Below are 17,050 nucleotides of genomic sequence, written 5' to 3' on the forward strand. Positions count from 1 at the left end.
GTGATGGGACCACAGCACTGGTTCGGACCTTTTTCTCTGCACATCAGATCGCAGTCAACCTAGATCCTTTTATGAGAATGAGACTAGTAAAAGAGTACTATATTTTTCGTTTTATAAGATGTACTCCAAATTTAAAAAAAAATGTGTTCCTTCCTTATAATCCAGTGGGGTCTTGCCAGTAGGGGCAGCAGAATGCAGGGGCGGTGCGGCAGGTGTCCCAGATGCTCGCTGCAGGCGCTGTACGGTAGGAACATCCAGAAACTGTTATCGGTGCGGGCTTCAAAGAAATGGCGCCCATAGTCCACGCATGCGCAGATTGAGATATCTGCTCAATGACGAGCCGAGATCTCATCTGCACCTCTGGGCGCCATTTTCCTTTAGTCCGCTGCTGGGAAATCAGTGGGCCGGAGGCGGTGCATGCGCAGATGAGTTCTTGAGCCGAGAGCTCAATCTGTGCACACAATGACTCTGGGCGCCATTATTTAAAGCCTTCACCGCCAACATTTTAGAGGATATCCCCTGCCTCACTGCCGGCAGCATTGCCACTGCCTCCTGTGATCATTCTCCACCATCCCCATGGTAAGCTACGTTCGGATATAGGAAGCACCCCTCATTTTCCTCCCAAGTTTTAGGAAGCAAAAGGGCATCTTATAAAACGAAAAATACGGTAGTTAGTCCAGCACTACCGACCAGACCCGTTCTTAGCTCCAGTCATTACCTGTAAAAAGACACCTTTTACAGGCGGTGCTCAGCCTGTGAATGAAGAAACTGAATTGTGCGGCACTCACCAGAATAAAATTGGTTCTTTTTCTTTGTCGCTCCATTGGGAGACCCAGACAATTGGGTGTATAGCTTCTGCCTCTGGAGGCCACACAAAGTACTACACTTTTAAAAAAGTGTAACCCCTCCCCTCTGCCTATACACCCTCCCGTGGACCACGGGCTCCTCAGTTTTATGCTTTGTGTGGAAGGAGGCACACATCCACTCATGCATTCTCATACATAGTTATGTCAGATGGAAGAAAAGAGGACCCCGATGGGGCCCCCGGCATGTTCCCTTCTCACCCCACTATGTCGGCGGTGCTGTTAAGGTTGAGGTACCCATTGCGGGTACGGAGGCTGGAGCCACATGCCGTCAACCTTCACCATCCCTTATGCGGCTCTGGGAGAAGTGGGATCCTGAGCGGTCATCCATATGCTGGGACCGTGCTCCATCCGCAGCCCCTGGTGGAACCTGCCGGACCGGAGCTTCTTCACCCCCAGGGACCGGGCCCTGCAACTTGAAGGTACTCTGGGTCCCCATGTGGGGACTGTACAGGGAGGGTCACACCTTCTCCCCGGAAGCCGCGGTAGTTCAGTCCGTTGTCTTTTCGGCGGACTTCCGCGCCGACCGTGCCTGCTTGTCGGGCACGGCCTTAAATTTAGTCCCCGGCTTCGCCGCGGCCTAGTCTCGAAAAATCCCGCCCCCGAGCCTGCCTGTCAGGGGTAAGGGCGGGATTACCGGCATGACGTCGACTTTGAGGGCTGGAGCATCTGGCATGTCTCCCTCCCCCCTCATTGACCACTGTAGGGACTCCAGATTCCCGCTCTTTGTTAGTGCCGCCCTCGGCTCCACTCCCCCCCCCCCCCCCCCCCCCCCCCCCCGAGAGCTCCGGCGGCCATATTTGCCATTCTGCCGGTGGATGCTACTCAGCAGCAAAGCTCTGCAGCTCCGGGGGATCCACGACAGGGAATCTGGAGGACACACTCCGCTCGTTAGCGGTTGGTAAGCCACACTGGTCACCCGGTGCTGGTCCCCCTAGGGTGCCGGGATATATATATATAATAGATATATATATCTGTTCGGAAAGGCTGTATACCCTTTTCCCATATACCCTCAGTGGTCACTCTCCTGAGAGACAACAGCATGTCGTCCACAAGGAGCAAAGCTACTAAGGCACAGATTTTTTTTCGCTGCCTGTACCTCTTGTGGGGCTATGTTGTCTGTGGGATCCACCTACCCTCACTGTGATCAATGCTCGACTCCTGCCACGCTTGCTCAGCCGGAGCCTAGGGCACTTGTGGGCCCCTCGGCTCATGTAGATCCCCCTGCTCCCCCTGAGCAGGCTGCAGGGACAGAGTCACCGGTGTTGGCCTCTTTCGCTGAGAAACTCTCTGTCACTTTCTCAATCCATTGCACAGTCTATGGACAAATGGTCATCTAAGCTCCTTGAGGCATTGCAGTCCAGACCGGGCCCTTCACAGGCCCCGACCCCTGTTAGTTTGTCTCCTCCAGGCCCTTCTCGGTCCGCGCCGCAGCGCGCTCCCAGGATAGCCCCTAGGTCCCAGGCGGAGGACTCCTGCCCGGATCGCAGTCCCAGACCGGCTAAGCGGCCTCGCTGGGACTCTTCCCCGGCCTCCTCACGCTGCTCTGGATCCCAGCTTGAGGACTCTCAGGAAGACGAGGCGGACGTGGGAGCTCAGGGCTCTGACCCTGACTTCGCCCTTAACCTTGATACCCCTGAGGGGGACGCCTTAGTAAATGATCTTATCTCATCCATCAACCAGGTGTTGGATCTCTCACCCCCGCCTCCCCCTGTAGAGGAGTCGGCTTCTCAGCAGGAGAAACACCAATTCCGTTTCCCCAAACGTACGCGCAATACGTTTTTTGATCACTCTAACTTCAGGGACGCTGTCCAGAAGCCCAGAGCGGTCCCGGACAAGCGCTTTGCTAAACGGCACACTGACACGCGTTATCCCTTTCCACCTGAAGTCGTTAAGGGCTGGGCACACTCTCCCAAGGTGGATCCTCCAGTCTCTAGATTGGCTGCTAGGTCCGTTGTGTCTGTTGCCGATGGCTCATCCCTGAAAGATGCCACTGACAGACAGAGCTCTTGGTGAAGTCTATTTATGAGGCCACGGGCGCGTCTTTCGCCCCAGCCTTTGCGGCCGTGTGGGCTCTCCAAGCAATCTCTGCATGTCTGACTGAGATTAATGCTGTCACGCGGAATTCTGCTCCGCATGTTTCTTCCTTGACCTCTCAGGCATCAGCATTTTCGTCCTACGCCATGAACGCCGTCCTGGACTCCGCTAGCCGTACGGCTGTAGCATCCGCTAACTCCGTGGCAGTCCGCAGGGCCATGTGGCTGCGCGAATGGAAAGCAGACTCTGCTTCCAAAAGGTTCTTAACTGGTCTGCCTTTTTCTGGCGACCGTTTATTTGGCGAACGGTTGGATGAGATTATTAAGGAATCATCGGGAAAGGACTCCTCCTTACCCCAGTCCAAACCTAAGAGACCCCAGCAGAGAAAAATCCAATCGAGGTTTCGGTCCTTTCGTCCCTCCGCCAAGCCCCAATCCTCTTCGTCCAACCGGCCGGAGAAAGGCCAGAGGAACTCCTATGCGTGGCGGTCCAAGTCACGCCCCCAAAAGGCCGCAGGAGGCACTGCCTCCAAGACTGCCTCCTCATGACTCTCGGCCTCACCTAGCCACATCTTCGGTCGGTGGCAGGCTCTCCCGCTTTGGCGACGCCTGGTGGCCACACGTTCAAGACCGATGGGTGAGAGACATTCTGTCTCATGGTTACAGGATAGAGTTCAGCTCTCGACCTACGGCTCGTTTCTTCAGAACCTCCCCACCCCCCGCACAGGCCGACGCACTTTTTCAGGCAGTGGACGCTCTAAAGATCGAAGGAGTTGTGATTCCCGTTCCCCTTCAGGAACGTGGTCGTGGATTTTACTCCAACTTGTTCGTGGTGCCAAAAAAGGACGGGTCATTCCGTCCCGTTCTGGACCTCAAGCTGCAAGGAACCAGACGGTTTCGGATGGAATCTCTCCGCTCGGTCATCGCCTCGATATCACAAGAAGACTTCCTAGCATCGATCGACATCAAGGATGCTTATCTCCATGTGCCGATCGCACCCGAACATCAACGTTTCCTGCGTTTCGCCATCGGGGACGAACACCTCCAGTTCCTCGCATTGCCCTTCGGCCTGGCGACAGCCCCACGGGTTTTCACCAAAGTCATGGCATCCGTCGTGGCGGTCCTGCACTCTCAGGGCCACTCTGTGATCCCCTACTTGGACGATCTCCTAGTCAGGGCCCCTTCTCGGGTGGCGTGTCAACAAAGTCTTACCGTCACTCTGGCGACTCTCCAGCAGTTCGGGTGGATCATCAATTTCCTGAAATCTAAGTTGACGTCGACCCAATCGCTGACTTACCTCGGGATGGAGTTTCATACCCAGCCAGCGTTAGTCAAGCTACCGCGGGACAAGCAGCTTTCTCTGCAGGCGGGGGTGCAATCACTTCTTCGGAGTCAGTCACACCCCTTAAGGCGCCTCATGCACTTCCTGGGGAAGATGGTTGCAGCTATGGAGGCAGTGCCGTTCGCGCAATTCCATCTACGGCCACTCCAATGGGACAAGAGTTCGGCTTCCCTCGACAAGAACATCTCCCTTTCACTTGCAACCAAAACATCACTTCAGTGGTGGCTCCTACCCACATCTGTCTCGTGGAAAATCCTTCCTACCCCCAACCTGGGCCGTGGTCACCACGGACGCGAGCCTGTCAGGTTGGGGAGCGGTTTTTCTCCACCACAGGGCTCAAGGAACCTGGACTCCAATAGAAGCGTCCCTTCAGATCAATATCCTGGAGATAAGGGCAGTATATCTAGCCCTATTGGCTTTCCATCGGTGGCTGGAGGGCAGGCAGATCCGAATCCAGTCGGACAACGCCACTGCCGTCGCCTACATCAACCACCAAGGCGGCACTCGCAGTCGTCAAGCCTTCCAGGAAGTCCGGCGGATTCTGCAGTGGGTGGAAGTCACAGGCTCCACCATCTCCGCAGTTCACATCCCGGGCGTAGAAAACTGGGAAGCAGATTTTCTCAGTCGTCAGGGCATGGACGCGGGGGAATGGTCTCTTCACCCAGACGTGTTTCGAGAGATCTGTCGCCGCTGGGGAACGCCGGACGTCGATCTCATGGCGTCACGACACAACAACAAGGTCCCGGCCTTCATGGCACGGTCTCAGGATCACAGAGCTCTGGCAGCGGACACTTTAGTCCAGGATTGGTCGCAGTTTCGACTGCCTTATGTGTTTCCCCCTCTGGCGATGCTGCCCAGGGTACTACGCAAGATCAGGTCCGACTGCCGTCGCGCCATTCTCGTCGCTCCAGACTGGCCGAGGCGGTCGTGGTATCCGGATCTGTGGCATCTCACGGTGGGTCAACCGTGGGCACTTCCAGACCGCCCAGACTTGCTGTCACAAGGCCCGTTTTTCCATCTGAATTCTGTGGCCCTCAACCTGACTGTGTGGCCATTGAGTCCTGGCTCCTAGCGTCTTCAGGGTTATCCCAGGATGTCATTGCCACCATGAGACAAGCCAGGAAGCCTACGTCCGCCAAGATCTATTACAGGTCTTGGCAAATCTTCTTATCCTGGTGCTCTGATAACGGTTTTCCTCCATGGCCGTTTACCTTACCCACATTCCTTTCATTCCTACAATCTGGAATGGACAAGGGTTTGTCCCTCGGCTCTCTCAAGGGCCAAGTATCTGCGCTCTCCGTGTTTTTTCAAAAGTGTCTAGCCAGGCTTCCGCAGGTCCGCACGTTCCTGCAGGGGGTTTGCCACATGCTCCCACCTTACAAACGTCCGTTGGAACCTTGGGATCTTAACAGGGTCCTGACGGCTCTTCAAAAGCCGCCTTTTGAGCCGCTGCGGGATGTCTCTCTCCCGTCTTTCGCAGAAGGTGGCCTTCCTGGTGGCAGTCACGTCACTTCGGAGAGTGTCTGAGCTCGCAGCGCTGTCATGCAAAGCTCCCTTCCTGGTTTTCCACCAGGATAAGGTGGTTCTGCGTCCTGTCCCGGAATTTCTCCCTAAGGTGGTATCCCCTTTTCATCTAAATCAGGATATCTCCTTGCCTTCCTTTTGCCCTAACCCAATTCACCAGTGTGAAAAGGATTTGCACTCTTTGGATCTAGTGAGAGCACTCCGGTTCTACGTGTCTCGCACGGCGCCCCTGCGCCGTTCAGATGCGCTCTTTGTCCTTGTCGCTGGCCAGCGCAAGGGCTCTCAGGCCTCCAAGCCAACCTTGGCTCGGTGGATCAAGGAACCGATTCTCGAGGCCTACCGTACTTCTGGGCTTCCGCTCCCTTCAGGGCTGAAAGCCCATTCTACCAGAGCCGTAGGTGCGTCCTGGGCATTGCGGCACCGGGCGACGGCTCAGCAGGTGTGTCAGGCAGCTACGTGGTCTAGTCTGCACACTTTCACGAAACACTAACAAGTGCATACCTATGCTTCGGCAGACGCCAGTCTAGGTAGGCGAGTCCTCCAGGCGGCGGTTGCCCACCTGTAAGAGGGGGCCGTTTTCGGCTCTTTTTATTGAGGTATTCTTTTACCCACCCAGGGACTGCTCTTGGACGTCCCAATTGTCTGGGTCTCCCAATGGAGCGACAAAGAAAAAGGGAATTTTGTTTACTTACCGTAAATTCCTTTTCTTCTAGCTCCTATTGGGAGACCCAGCACCCACCCCTGTGCCCTTTGGGCTGGTTGTTCTTTTGTGTACACATGTTGTTCATGTTGATTTGTTCTTTGGTTCATGGTCTTCAGTTCTCCGAACATCCTTCGGATTGAATTTACCCTAGACCAATTTATAAGTTTTCTCCTTCCTGCTTTTGCACCAAAACTGAGGAGCCCGTGATCCACGGGAGGGTGTATAGGCAGAGGGGAGGGGTTACACTTTTTTAAAAGTGTAGTACTTTGTGTGGCCTCCAGAGGCAGAAGCTATACACCCAATTGTCTGGGTCTCCCAATAGGAGCTAGAAGAAAAGGAATTTACGGTAAGTAAACAAAATTCCCTTTATTCCTTCCAAAGACAGAGGGAAAAATAGGAACGGGGTGCAGGGAATGAATGGAGGACGGTGGCCGTTTTGCACATGTGCTAGCGCTTCAACAGGTCTTGTTTAATCCTTTTGTTTTTGGATGTAATAGAGAATGAGACTAGCTGCAGGTCGCTGCACAGTCAGTGACCAGAGCATGCCATACTAAAAATCATGCAAATTTGTGACATGCATGTGCATCCATCACCACCGACTCTATCATGGGGTCACAATCCATTACCCCGGCAGCTGGAGACAATCTGAAGAAAGCCATAATTGCCATTTTTCTGGTCGTATGCCTAACGTTATTCTATATCCCAAAAGTAAAGTATTATAGTACAAGCGAACCGCCTGCAGGTTCAATTTCTCCAGGTAAAATAAAATTGGTAGTAAAAAAAAAAAAAAAAAAAACTTGCAGAATTTGTGGTTTTGGTCCTCAAACATAAAAGATTAAAGTGTCATATTTACACTTAAATAATATCAATAAAAACATCAGTGCAAAAAAACCCCAAACTTTCTTTATTGCTTTATTGGGGGACACGGGAAGCCGCGGGTGTATGCTGCTGCCACTAGGCAAAAAAAGGATCTTCTCCATAGCAGTATACATCCAACAACTGGCACTAAGCTAAATTAATCCTCAGCTCCACTGACCTGAAAATAAAAATAATTAACAAATCTCTCAAAATGGTAACATAAAACCCTGAAGAATCGCACTAGGTCATTTATTAGGCTGCTTTCACACTAGGTTTGTTTAACATGCGTCATGAACGTTTTTTGCTGCAAAAGCGGATCCTGTTTTTGCAAAGAAAAATGCATGCAAACGCAAGTGTTATTCTGCAGGATCCTGTCACTTGAAGTTTATGGGCGGGCATTGAAGTCATGTGATCGGGAGTGAGGGGAACTGAACGTGATAGACTGGGAGCCGGCATCTGACAGCTGCGGTAAGCTGTAACCAAGGTAAACATCGGGTAACTAAGTGAAGTGCTTTGTTTGAATACCCGATATTTCTTTATAGTTCCTATGGGAGACCCAGACATTGGGTGTATAGCTTCTGCCTCCGGAGGACACACAAAGTGCTACACTAAAAAGTGTAGCTCCTCCCTCTGAGCCTATACACCCCCTGGAGAACCAGATCTAGCCAGTTCATTGCTTTGTGTTCAGGAGGCATACATCCACACATGCATTCTCATCTGATTTTTCATTTTTGGAAAGAGTTTGAAGAAAAGCGGGTCCAAGTCTGGACCCCCGGCATGTCCCTTCTCACCCCACTGTGTCGGCGGTGCTGTTAAGGTTGATTCCAAGGCTGGAGCCTTACATGCCGCGCTCCTTCATCATCCCTCTGGGCTCTGGCTTGAAGTGGGAGCCAGCACAGTTCTCCATGCTTTGCAGGAGACCGGTCTCCATCCGCAGCCCTTCAGGATTCTGCTGGACGGAGCACTCATCCCCAGGGACTTGGAACCCTGCGTCTCAGCAAGCTAAGTACCTGAGACGTTTATATTCCCTGTACTTTATTATGGTGGGAGAGTGTGCTGAGTGAGTTTTCTGACATTTCCGGCCGGTTCTCTGGCTGTCGCCTGAGAACCGCGCCGATGGTGCCTGCGCGCCGGCCGCCTACTTTCGGTTTCACTGCCCTTGCATGTCATTCATGCAGAGGGACAGCGTGGCTCCGCCCAGCGGCCGTTCTGCACAGGGGAGGGACACTCCTCACTGGGTACATGTCTCCTCCCCTGTAAGTCTCTTTGGCCCTCCAGATCCCGCTCTCAGAGTAGGTCCCGCCCCCTCTCCTCGCTCCGGCGCCATTTTATCAGCGTTTTCTCTGCGATCAGCACTGGCTGCAGCATCCCTGCTGAGGTGCTTGGGGGTCCGGGCTTCGGGATCTGGAGGGCACACAACACCGCTCTAGCGGTCTGGTAAGCCACAACCTCTGGTTGTGGGCCTCTGTGTATACTCTCTGGGGGTCACTCTGGCAGAGCCTCCCACTTCAGCAGCATGTCTCACACGAGGAGCAAGGCTCCAAAGCTATATTCAGTATGCACTGCATGTAAGCTCGTGCTGCCTGAACCGAGCACATATCCACATTGTGATGCCTGCTCTAACCTGACAATGCCTCAGCCTGGAATTGCACCCACAGTGGTCTCTCCGGCTGCTCCGGAGGCTGAACCCCCGGCTTGGGTAGAATCCTTATCTAGGTCTATCTCCCAGTCTTTTGCCGACTCCATGGGACAGCTGTCCCGGACTTTGCTGAACATGCATCAGCTCCCTTCACAGGGTGCCTCTGCTGCTAGGTGTCTCTCAGGACCGGAGCTCACAGAGGATTCATCATCTGGTCCCAGACCCCGTCCTCCTAAGAGGAGACGTAGGGCTACCTCCCCTTCCTCGTCCCGCAGCTCTGTTTCAGAAGCTGACTCGCGGGACGAGGAGGATGCCTTTACAGGGGGCTCGGAGGCTACCTCCATGTGCCCCATTGATCTGTCCGAAAGTGACTCAGATGTTATTGATTTGATTGCGTCCATTAATTCTGTACTGGACCTCAATCCGCCAGTATCAGAAGAGCAACCCTCTCTGGCAGAAAAGCACCAGTTTACCTCGCCTAAGAGGGCAAAGAGTGTGTTCTTTAACCACTCCAGTTTTCAGGCCGCTGTGTCCAAGCCCAGGGCCTGTCCTGACAAACGCTTCCCAAAGCGTGGTTCTGATGACCGTTTTCCCTTTCCACCTGAGGTGGTCAAGGAGTGGGCTCATTCACCAAAGGTAGACCCCCCCCCGGTGTCTAGACTCTCAGCCCGGACCGTTGTATCAGTGGCTGATGGCACCTCTCTTAAGGATTCCACTGACCGCCAGGTTGACCTTCTGGCCAAATCTGTATATGAGGCGGCAGGGGCCTCGTTCTCCCCATCTTTTGCAGCAGTGTGGGCTCTCAAAGCCATCTCTGCTTCTCTAGAGGAGATGCATTCCCTCACCAGGGAATCTATGCCCGAAATGGTTACCTTAACTTCCCAAGCTTCAGCTTTTTCATCCTATGCCATGTCTGCCATGCTGGAGGCTTCTCACCGCACTGCGGTGGCTTCGGCTAATTCCCTCGCTATCCGCAGGATCTTGTGGCTTCGAGAGTGGAAGGCAGATGCTTCTTCAAAGAAGTATCTTGCTGGGCTCCCTTTTGCTGGGTCCAGGCTATTCTGTGAACAACTGGATGAAATTATTAAGGAAGCTACTGGCGGGAAGAGTACTTCCATGTTACAAACCAAAACCAGGAAACCTGTCCAGGGTAGGAATCAGTCGAGGTTTCGTTCCTTTCGTTCCTCCAACTGGTCGTCCTCTAAGCCCTCGGCCTCGTGCACTAACTCCAAGGACCAAAAATCCAGCTGGCGCACAAAAGCGCGTCCTCAGAAGACCGTAGGAGCTGCTGCCACTAAGGCAGCCTCCTCTTGACTATCTGTCCGCGCCAGCAACGTCCTTAGTCGGTGGCAGGCTTCTCCCACTTTGGCGACGCGTGGTTTCAACACGTCTCCGATCAGTGGGTGCACGATGTCATCTCCCACGGCTACAGGATAGAATTCTCTTCCAGCCCGCCAAACAGATTTTTTCTGCCAACTCCCCCCTGCTCCAAGGCCGCCGCCTTCTTACAGGCCGTGGCATCCTTGCAGGCCAACGGAGTAATCGTACCGGTTCCCGCCCGGGAACGGTTCAAAGGTTTCTACTCAAATCTCTTCCTAGTCCCCAAAAAGGACTGTTCCTTCTGGCCCATCCTGGATCTCAAGCTTCTCAACAAGCATGTTCAGGTGCGGCATTTTTGCATGGAGTCTCTGCGGTCAGTCATTGCCTCAATGACCCAAGGGGATTTCCTGGCATCCATCGACATCAGAGATGCCTATCTGCATGTGCCAATTGCAGTTTCTCATCAGCGTTGGGTACGTTTTGCAATCGGAGTGGAACATTTCCAATTCATGGCTCTTCCCTTCGGGTTAGCCACGGCCCCTCGGGTATTCACCAAGGTCATGGCAGCAGTGATTGCGGTTCTGCACCTCCAGGGGTTGGCAGTGATCCCTTACCTGGACGACCTTCTAGTCAAGGCTTCATCCAGCGCAGACTGTCAGCGGAGTGTCTCGCTCACTCTCGCCACTCTAGCCCAATTCGGGTGGCTGGTCAATCTGCCCAAATCCACTCTGACTCCGACCCAGAGGCTCACGTACCTAGGGGTGCAGTTCGAGACTCTGCCGGCACTTGTGAAGTTGCCCTTGATCAAACAGCAGTCCCTCCAACTGGCGGTGCGCTCTCTGCTGAGGCCCCGCCGTTATTCCATCAGGCACCTGATGCAGGTGCTGGGTCAGATGGTGGCGTCAATGGAGGCTGTCCCCTTTGCCCAGTTCCATCTGCGTCCTCTGCAGCTGGACATTCTCCGCTGTTGGTACAAGCGGCCTTCCTCCTTGCACAGGTTGGTGGCTCTGTCGCCACAGACCAGGAGCTCCCTTCAGTGGTGGCTTCGGCCCCTCTCTCTGTCTCAGGGACGCTCCTTCCTGGCCCCGTCCTGGGTGGTCCTCACCACGGATGCCAGTCTATCCGGCTGGGGAGCGGTATGTCTCCACCACCGAGCACAGGGCACTTGGACTCCGTCCGAGTCAGCCCTCTCGATCAATGTGCTGGAAACCAGAGCCGTGCTCCTGGCTCTCCTAGCTTTTCACCACCTATTGGCGGGCAAGCACATCCGAGTCCAGTCAGACAACGCGACAGCGGTTGCCTACATCAATCACCAAGGCGGGACACTCAGCTGCCTGGCAATGTTGGAGGTACAGCGCATCCTTCAATGGACGGAGGACTCCAAGTCCACCATATCCGCAGTCCACATCCCAGGCGTGGAAAACTGGGAGGCAGATTATCTCAGCCGTCAAACCGTGGACAGTGGCGAGTGGTCCCTGCATCCGGCAGTGTTTCAGTCAATCTGCCGCAAGTGGGGCACTCCGGACATGAACCTAATGGCATCCCGTCACAACAACAAGGTTCCGATTTACGTGGCTCGCTCCCACGATCCTCAGGCCTTCGCAGCGGACGCTCTGGTTCAAGACTGGTCCCAGTTTCGTCTGTCCTACGTTTTTCCCCCTCTAGCTTTCTTGCCCAGAGTCCTGCGCAAGATCAGAATGGAGGGCCGTCGGGTCATCCTCATTGCTCCGGACTGGCCCAGGCGAGCTTGGTACCCAGACCTGCTCCATCTGTCCGTAGAGGTGCCGTGGCATCTTCCGGACCGTCCAGACCTTCTCTCACAAGGTCCGTTTTTCCGCCAGAATTCTGCGGCTCTCAGATTGACGGCGTGGCTCTTGAGTCCTGGATCTTGACGGCTTCTGGTATTCCTCCTGAAGTCATCTCCACTATGACTCGGGCCCGGAAGTCTTCCTCGGCCAAGATCTATCACAGGACTTGGAAGATTTTCCTGTCCTGGTGTCGCTCTTCCAGCCATGCTCCTTGGCCTTTTTCCTTGCCGACCCTTCTGTCCTTTCTACAGTCCGGTCTGCAGCTAGGACTGTCCCTCAATTCTCTCAAGGGACAAGTCTCAGCTTTGTCAGTGCTGTTCCAGCGGCGTATCGCCCGGCTGGCTCAGGTCCGCACCTTCATGCAGGGCGCGTCTCACATCATTCCGCCTTACCGGCGGCCCTTGGATCCCTGGGACCTCAATTTGGTCCTCACGGCCTTGCAGAAACCCCCCTTTGAGCCTCTTAGGGAGGTTTCTTTGTTTCGTCTTTCACAGAAAGTGGTCTTTCTAGTGGCCATAACTTCCCTCAGGAGAGTCTCTGATTTGGCTGCGCTCTCTTCGGAGTCACCTTTTTTGTTTTTTCATCAAGACAAGGTGGTTCTCTGTCCGACTCCGGACTTTCTCCCTAAGGTGGTTTCTCCTTTCCACCTTAACCAGGACATTATCCTGCCTTCCTTTTGTCCGGCTCCTGTTCATCGCTTTGAAAAAGCGTTGCATACTCTGGATCTGGTGCGGGCGCTCCGGATCTGTGTCTCGCATCTGCTCTTAGGCGGTGCACCTCTCTTTTTGTGCTAACCACAGGTCGGCGTAAGGGTCTCTCTGCTTCTAAGCCGACCTTGGCCCGTTGGATTAGGTCGACTATTTCGGATACCTACCAGTGTACTCAAGTGCCTCCCCCGCCGAGGATCAAGGCACACTCGACCAGAGCTGTCGGTGCCTCTTGGGCTTTCAGGCATCAGGCTACGGCTCAGCAAGTCTGTCAGGCTGCCACTTGGACTAGCCTGCATACCTTTTCAAAGCACTACCAAGTGCATGCTCATGTTTCGGCAGATGCGAGCTTGGGCAGACACATCCTTCAGGCGGCTGTCGCCCATTTGTGAAGTTAGGCTCTGCCTACTTCTCAGTTTTTCTGTTTATTCCCACCCATGGACTGCTTTGAGACGTCCCAATGTCTGGGTCTCCCATAGGAACGATAAAGAAAAAGAGAATTTTGTTACTTACCGTAAATTCTTTTTCTTATAGTTCCGTATTGGGAGACCCAGCACCCTCCTTGTTGCCTGTTGGCAGTTTCTTGTTCCGCGTGTTATCACCGGCTGTTGTCGTGGACAGAGTCTCCGGTTGTTCCGGTTCTTGCTCTGTTTTTACTTGTGGGTGGCTATTCTCCTTCAGCTTTTGCACTAAACTGGCTAGATCTGGTTCTCCAGGGGGGTGTATAGGCTCAGAGGGAGGAGCTACACTTTTTAGTGTAGTACTTTGTGTGTCCTCCGTAGGCAGAAGCTATACACCCAATGTCTGGGTCTCCCAATACGGAACTATAAGAAAAAGAATTTACGGTAAGTAAACAAAATTCTCTTTTTACCTTGGTTACGAGCCTGCAGCTGCTAGGAGCTGGCTCCCTGCACACGTAAACATCGGGTAACTAAGAAGCGCTTTGCTTGGTTACCCGATATTTACCTTGGTTACAAGCGTCCACCGCTCTCAGGCGGGGGAGAGAGAGAGGGAGGGGGAGAGAGGGACTGATCACGCCAGGCTGGTTTCTGGGCATGCTCAGTAGAGCAAGCAGGATCCTGTCTATCAGCATGCCAGCGTTCACATGCGTTTGCGTGCTGTTTAGTCAGGATCCAGCGATTTGCAGTATTTGGACGCAGCTCAAAAACGCTACAAGTAGCGTTTTTGAAAAAAGTTAAACTGCAAGTCGCTGGATCCTCACTATAATGCACGCAAACGCAGGTGAACGCATGTTGCATAGTTACATAGTTACTAAGGGTGAAAAAAGCCCCCGGTCCATCTAGTTCACCCTTCCTCCACCAGTTCTACACTTGGTCACTAAGTCATTTATAACCAACAATGTTGTGTACTGAGGAAATCATCCAGCCCTGATATAAAAGCTGTTATAGTATCTGCCATTACTACCTCTTGTGGTCGGCATTCCACAGTCTGACCGCTCTAACTGTAAAGAACCCTTTCCTATTTAGCTGCCGGAATCGCTTTTCTTCCACTCGCAGTGAATGCCCCTTGGTTCTTAGTATTGTCTTCGGAAGAAATAAGTCATGTGTCATGTTGACGCGAGTCCATTGCAAATGCATTGAAATAAAAACGCATTTGCACTGGATCCGTTTTTGCGTTAAAAAAAGTTCATGACGCATGTTAAAAAAACGTAGTGTGAAAGCAGCGTTACTGCACATATGACTGCTGTAAAAAAAAAAACCAAAAAAGCCAAACCCCAAAACAATGGCAGAATTACATTTTTTTTTATTTTTTTTTTTTCCCTCTGTAGTTGGAATTTTATCCTATTTCTTTATCGTTCCTTATGGGAGACCCAAACCACGGGTGTATAGCTTCTGCCTCCGGAGGACACACAAAGTACTACACTCAAACGTGTAGCTCCTCCCTCCGGGCTATATACACCCCCTGGATGACAATCTACCCAGTTCAATGCTTTGTGTTCAGGAGTACACACACACTTGCATTCTCTGATATTTTTTTTTAATTTTAAAGATTTGGAAGAAAAGCGGGTCCAGTCTGGACTCCCGGCATGTCCCTTCACATCCCACTCTGTCGGGTGCTGTTAAGGTTGACTGTATAAGGCTGGAGCCTTCACATGCCGCGCTCCTTCACATCCTCTGTCGAGGCTCTGTTTGAAGTGGGAGCCTCCACGGTCCTCTCTGCTCGCAGAAGGCCGGTCTCCATCCGCAGCCCTGTCTGGTCCCTGCTGGAAGGAGCGTTACCCCCATTCAGGGACATGGCCCTGCGTCTCAAGAGCTAAGTATTGAGACGTTTTTTCAGGGGTCCCGGGTACTTTTATATGGGGGACAGTATGTGCTTTAGCGTTACTGTTAATTCCGGCCGGTTCTGGGGATTTCCCCTGAGAACCGCGCCGGAGGTGCCTGCTCGTCGGACGCTTTTTAAAATCTAGGCCCCGGCTTCTGTTTGGGCCTAGTTTCGTTTTCGGCTTCTCTGCATGTTTTGCATACAGCGCCGCCCACCGCCCGACCAGCAGAGGGTAGGGCACTCCTCTCTGGGGAGATGTTTCCTCCCCTGTATATCTCCCTGTATCTCTCTGCCCTCCGTTTTTCCCGCTCTGGGGCTTATACACGCCCCCCCCCTCTTCTCCCAGCACCATTTTCTCAGCGTTCTTACACTGGAAGGCGCTGGGTGCTGCAGCTGCATACTGTTAGAAGGCTGACGCTTCACAGAGGAGCGGTGGAATCCGGAGGGCACACAGAGAGCACAGGCTGGTAAGCCACAACCTCTGGTTGTGGATTTTTATTACACTCTCAGACTTTCTACAGGAGTGTATTCTGGCTGCAGAGCTTCCACCATTCAGCAGCATGTCTGTCACTAGGAGCAAGGCTGCAAACATGTACGCTATATGCACTGCATGTAAGCTCATTCTGCCACAGCCAAGCACATACCCACATTGTGATGCCTGTGCTAACATGTTTGTGTCTCAGCCTGGAGCCGCCTCAGGGGTTCCTCCGGCTGAGCCCCCGGCTTGGGTAGCTTCTTTTTCACAAGCTATTTCCCAGTCTTTTGCCGACTCCATGGGGCAGCTGTCCCGGACACTGCTGTCCATGCATCAGCACCCCTCTCAGCCCCCCTCTCAGGGTGTCTCTGCGGTTCAGAGCTCTGCAGAGCCCTCAGAGCATGTCCTAGGACCCCGTCCCCCTAAACGGAGACGCAGGGAACCTTCTCCTTCCTCGTCCCACGGCTCTGATTCTCAAGCCGAGGTGCAGGGCGAGGAGGATTCGTTTACTGTGGGCTCAGACGCTGCCTCTATGTACCCCATTGACTTGTCTGAGGGTGATGCGGATGTTAGTGACTTGATTGCGTCCATTAACTCCGTACTGAACCTCAACCCACCAGAGTCAGTGGAACAACCCTCTCTGATAGAGGTACACCAGTTTACCTCTCCCAAGAAACCTAGGAGTATGTTTTTTAACCACTCCAGCTTTCACACCACTGTTAGCAAGCCCAGGGCCTGTCCTGACAAACGTTTTCCGAAGCGTAGTTCAGATGACCGTTTTCCCTTTCCACCGGAGGTGGTTAAGGACTGGGCCCAGTCCCCAAAGGTGGACCCTCCGGTGTCCAGAATCTCAGCCCGCACAGTCGTAGCTGTGGCTGATGGCACTTCTCTTAAGGATTCCACTGACCGCCAGGTTGACCTTCTGGCCAAGTCTGTATATGAGGCGACAGGATCCTCGTTCTCCCCGTCTTTTGCGGCAGTGTGGGCTCTTAAGGCAGTCTCTGCCTCTCTGGCGGAGATTCATTCCCTCTCCAGGGACTCTATTCCTGAGATGGATGCCTTAACTTCTCAAGCTTCGGCTTTTGCATCCTACGCCATGTCTGCCATCCTGGAGGCTTCTCACCGCACGGCGGTGGCCTCCGCTAACTCCCTCGCGATCCGCAGGATCTTGTGGCTTCGAGAGTGGAAAGCAGACGCTTCCTCTAAGAAGTACCTTGCGAGTCTCCCTTTTGCTGGGTCCCGGCTGTTTGGGGAACAGCTGGATGACATAATTAAGGAAGCTACTGGCGGGAAGAGTACTTCCTTGCCACAAGCTAAAGCCAAGAAACCTGTCCAGGGCAGGAACCAATCGAGGTTTCGTTCCTTTCGTTCCTTTAACTGGTCATCCTCTAAGCCCTCGGCCTCGTCCACTACCGCAGCCAAGGATCGTAAATCCAACTGGCGCGCAAAGCCGCGTCCTCAAAAGACCGGAGGAGCCGCTGCCACTAAGGCA

The 17,050-nt window shown here is 53.4% G+C and overlaps 1 protein-coding gene across 3 annotated transcripts in view; it reads left to right on the forward strand.

Annotated features, from left to right (window-relative positions):
• EDRF1 (erythroid differentiation regulatory factor 1) overlaps positions 1 to 17,050 on the forward strand; it is a 182,963-nt gene that overhangs the window by 20,200 nt on the left and 145,713 nt on the right. The gene's annotated exons all lie outside the window — the stretch shown is intronic.

The sequence above is a fragment of the Anomaloglossus baeobatrachus genome, chromosome 5 (assembly GCF_048569485.1).
Source record: "Anomaloglossus baeobatrachus isolate aAnoBae1 chromosome 5, aAnoBae1.hap1, whole genome shotgun sequence".
NCBI lineage: Eukaryota > Metazoa > Chordata > Amphibia > Anura > Aromobatidae > Anomaloglossus > Anomaloglossus baeobatrachus.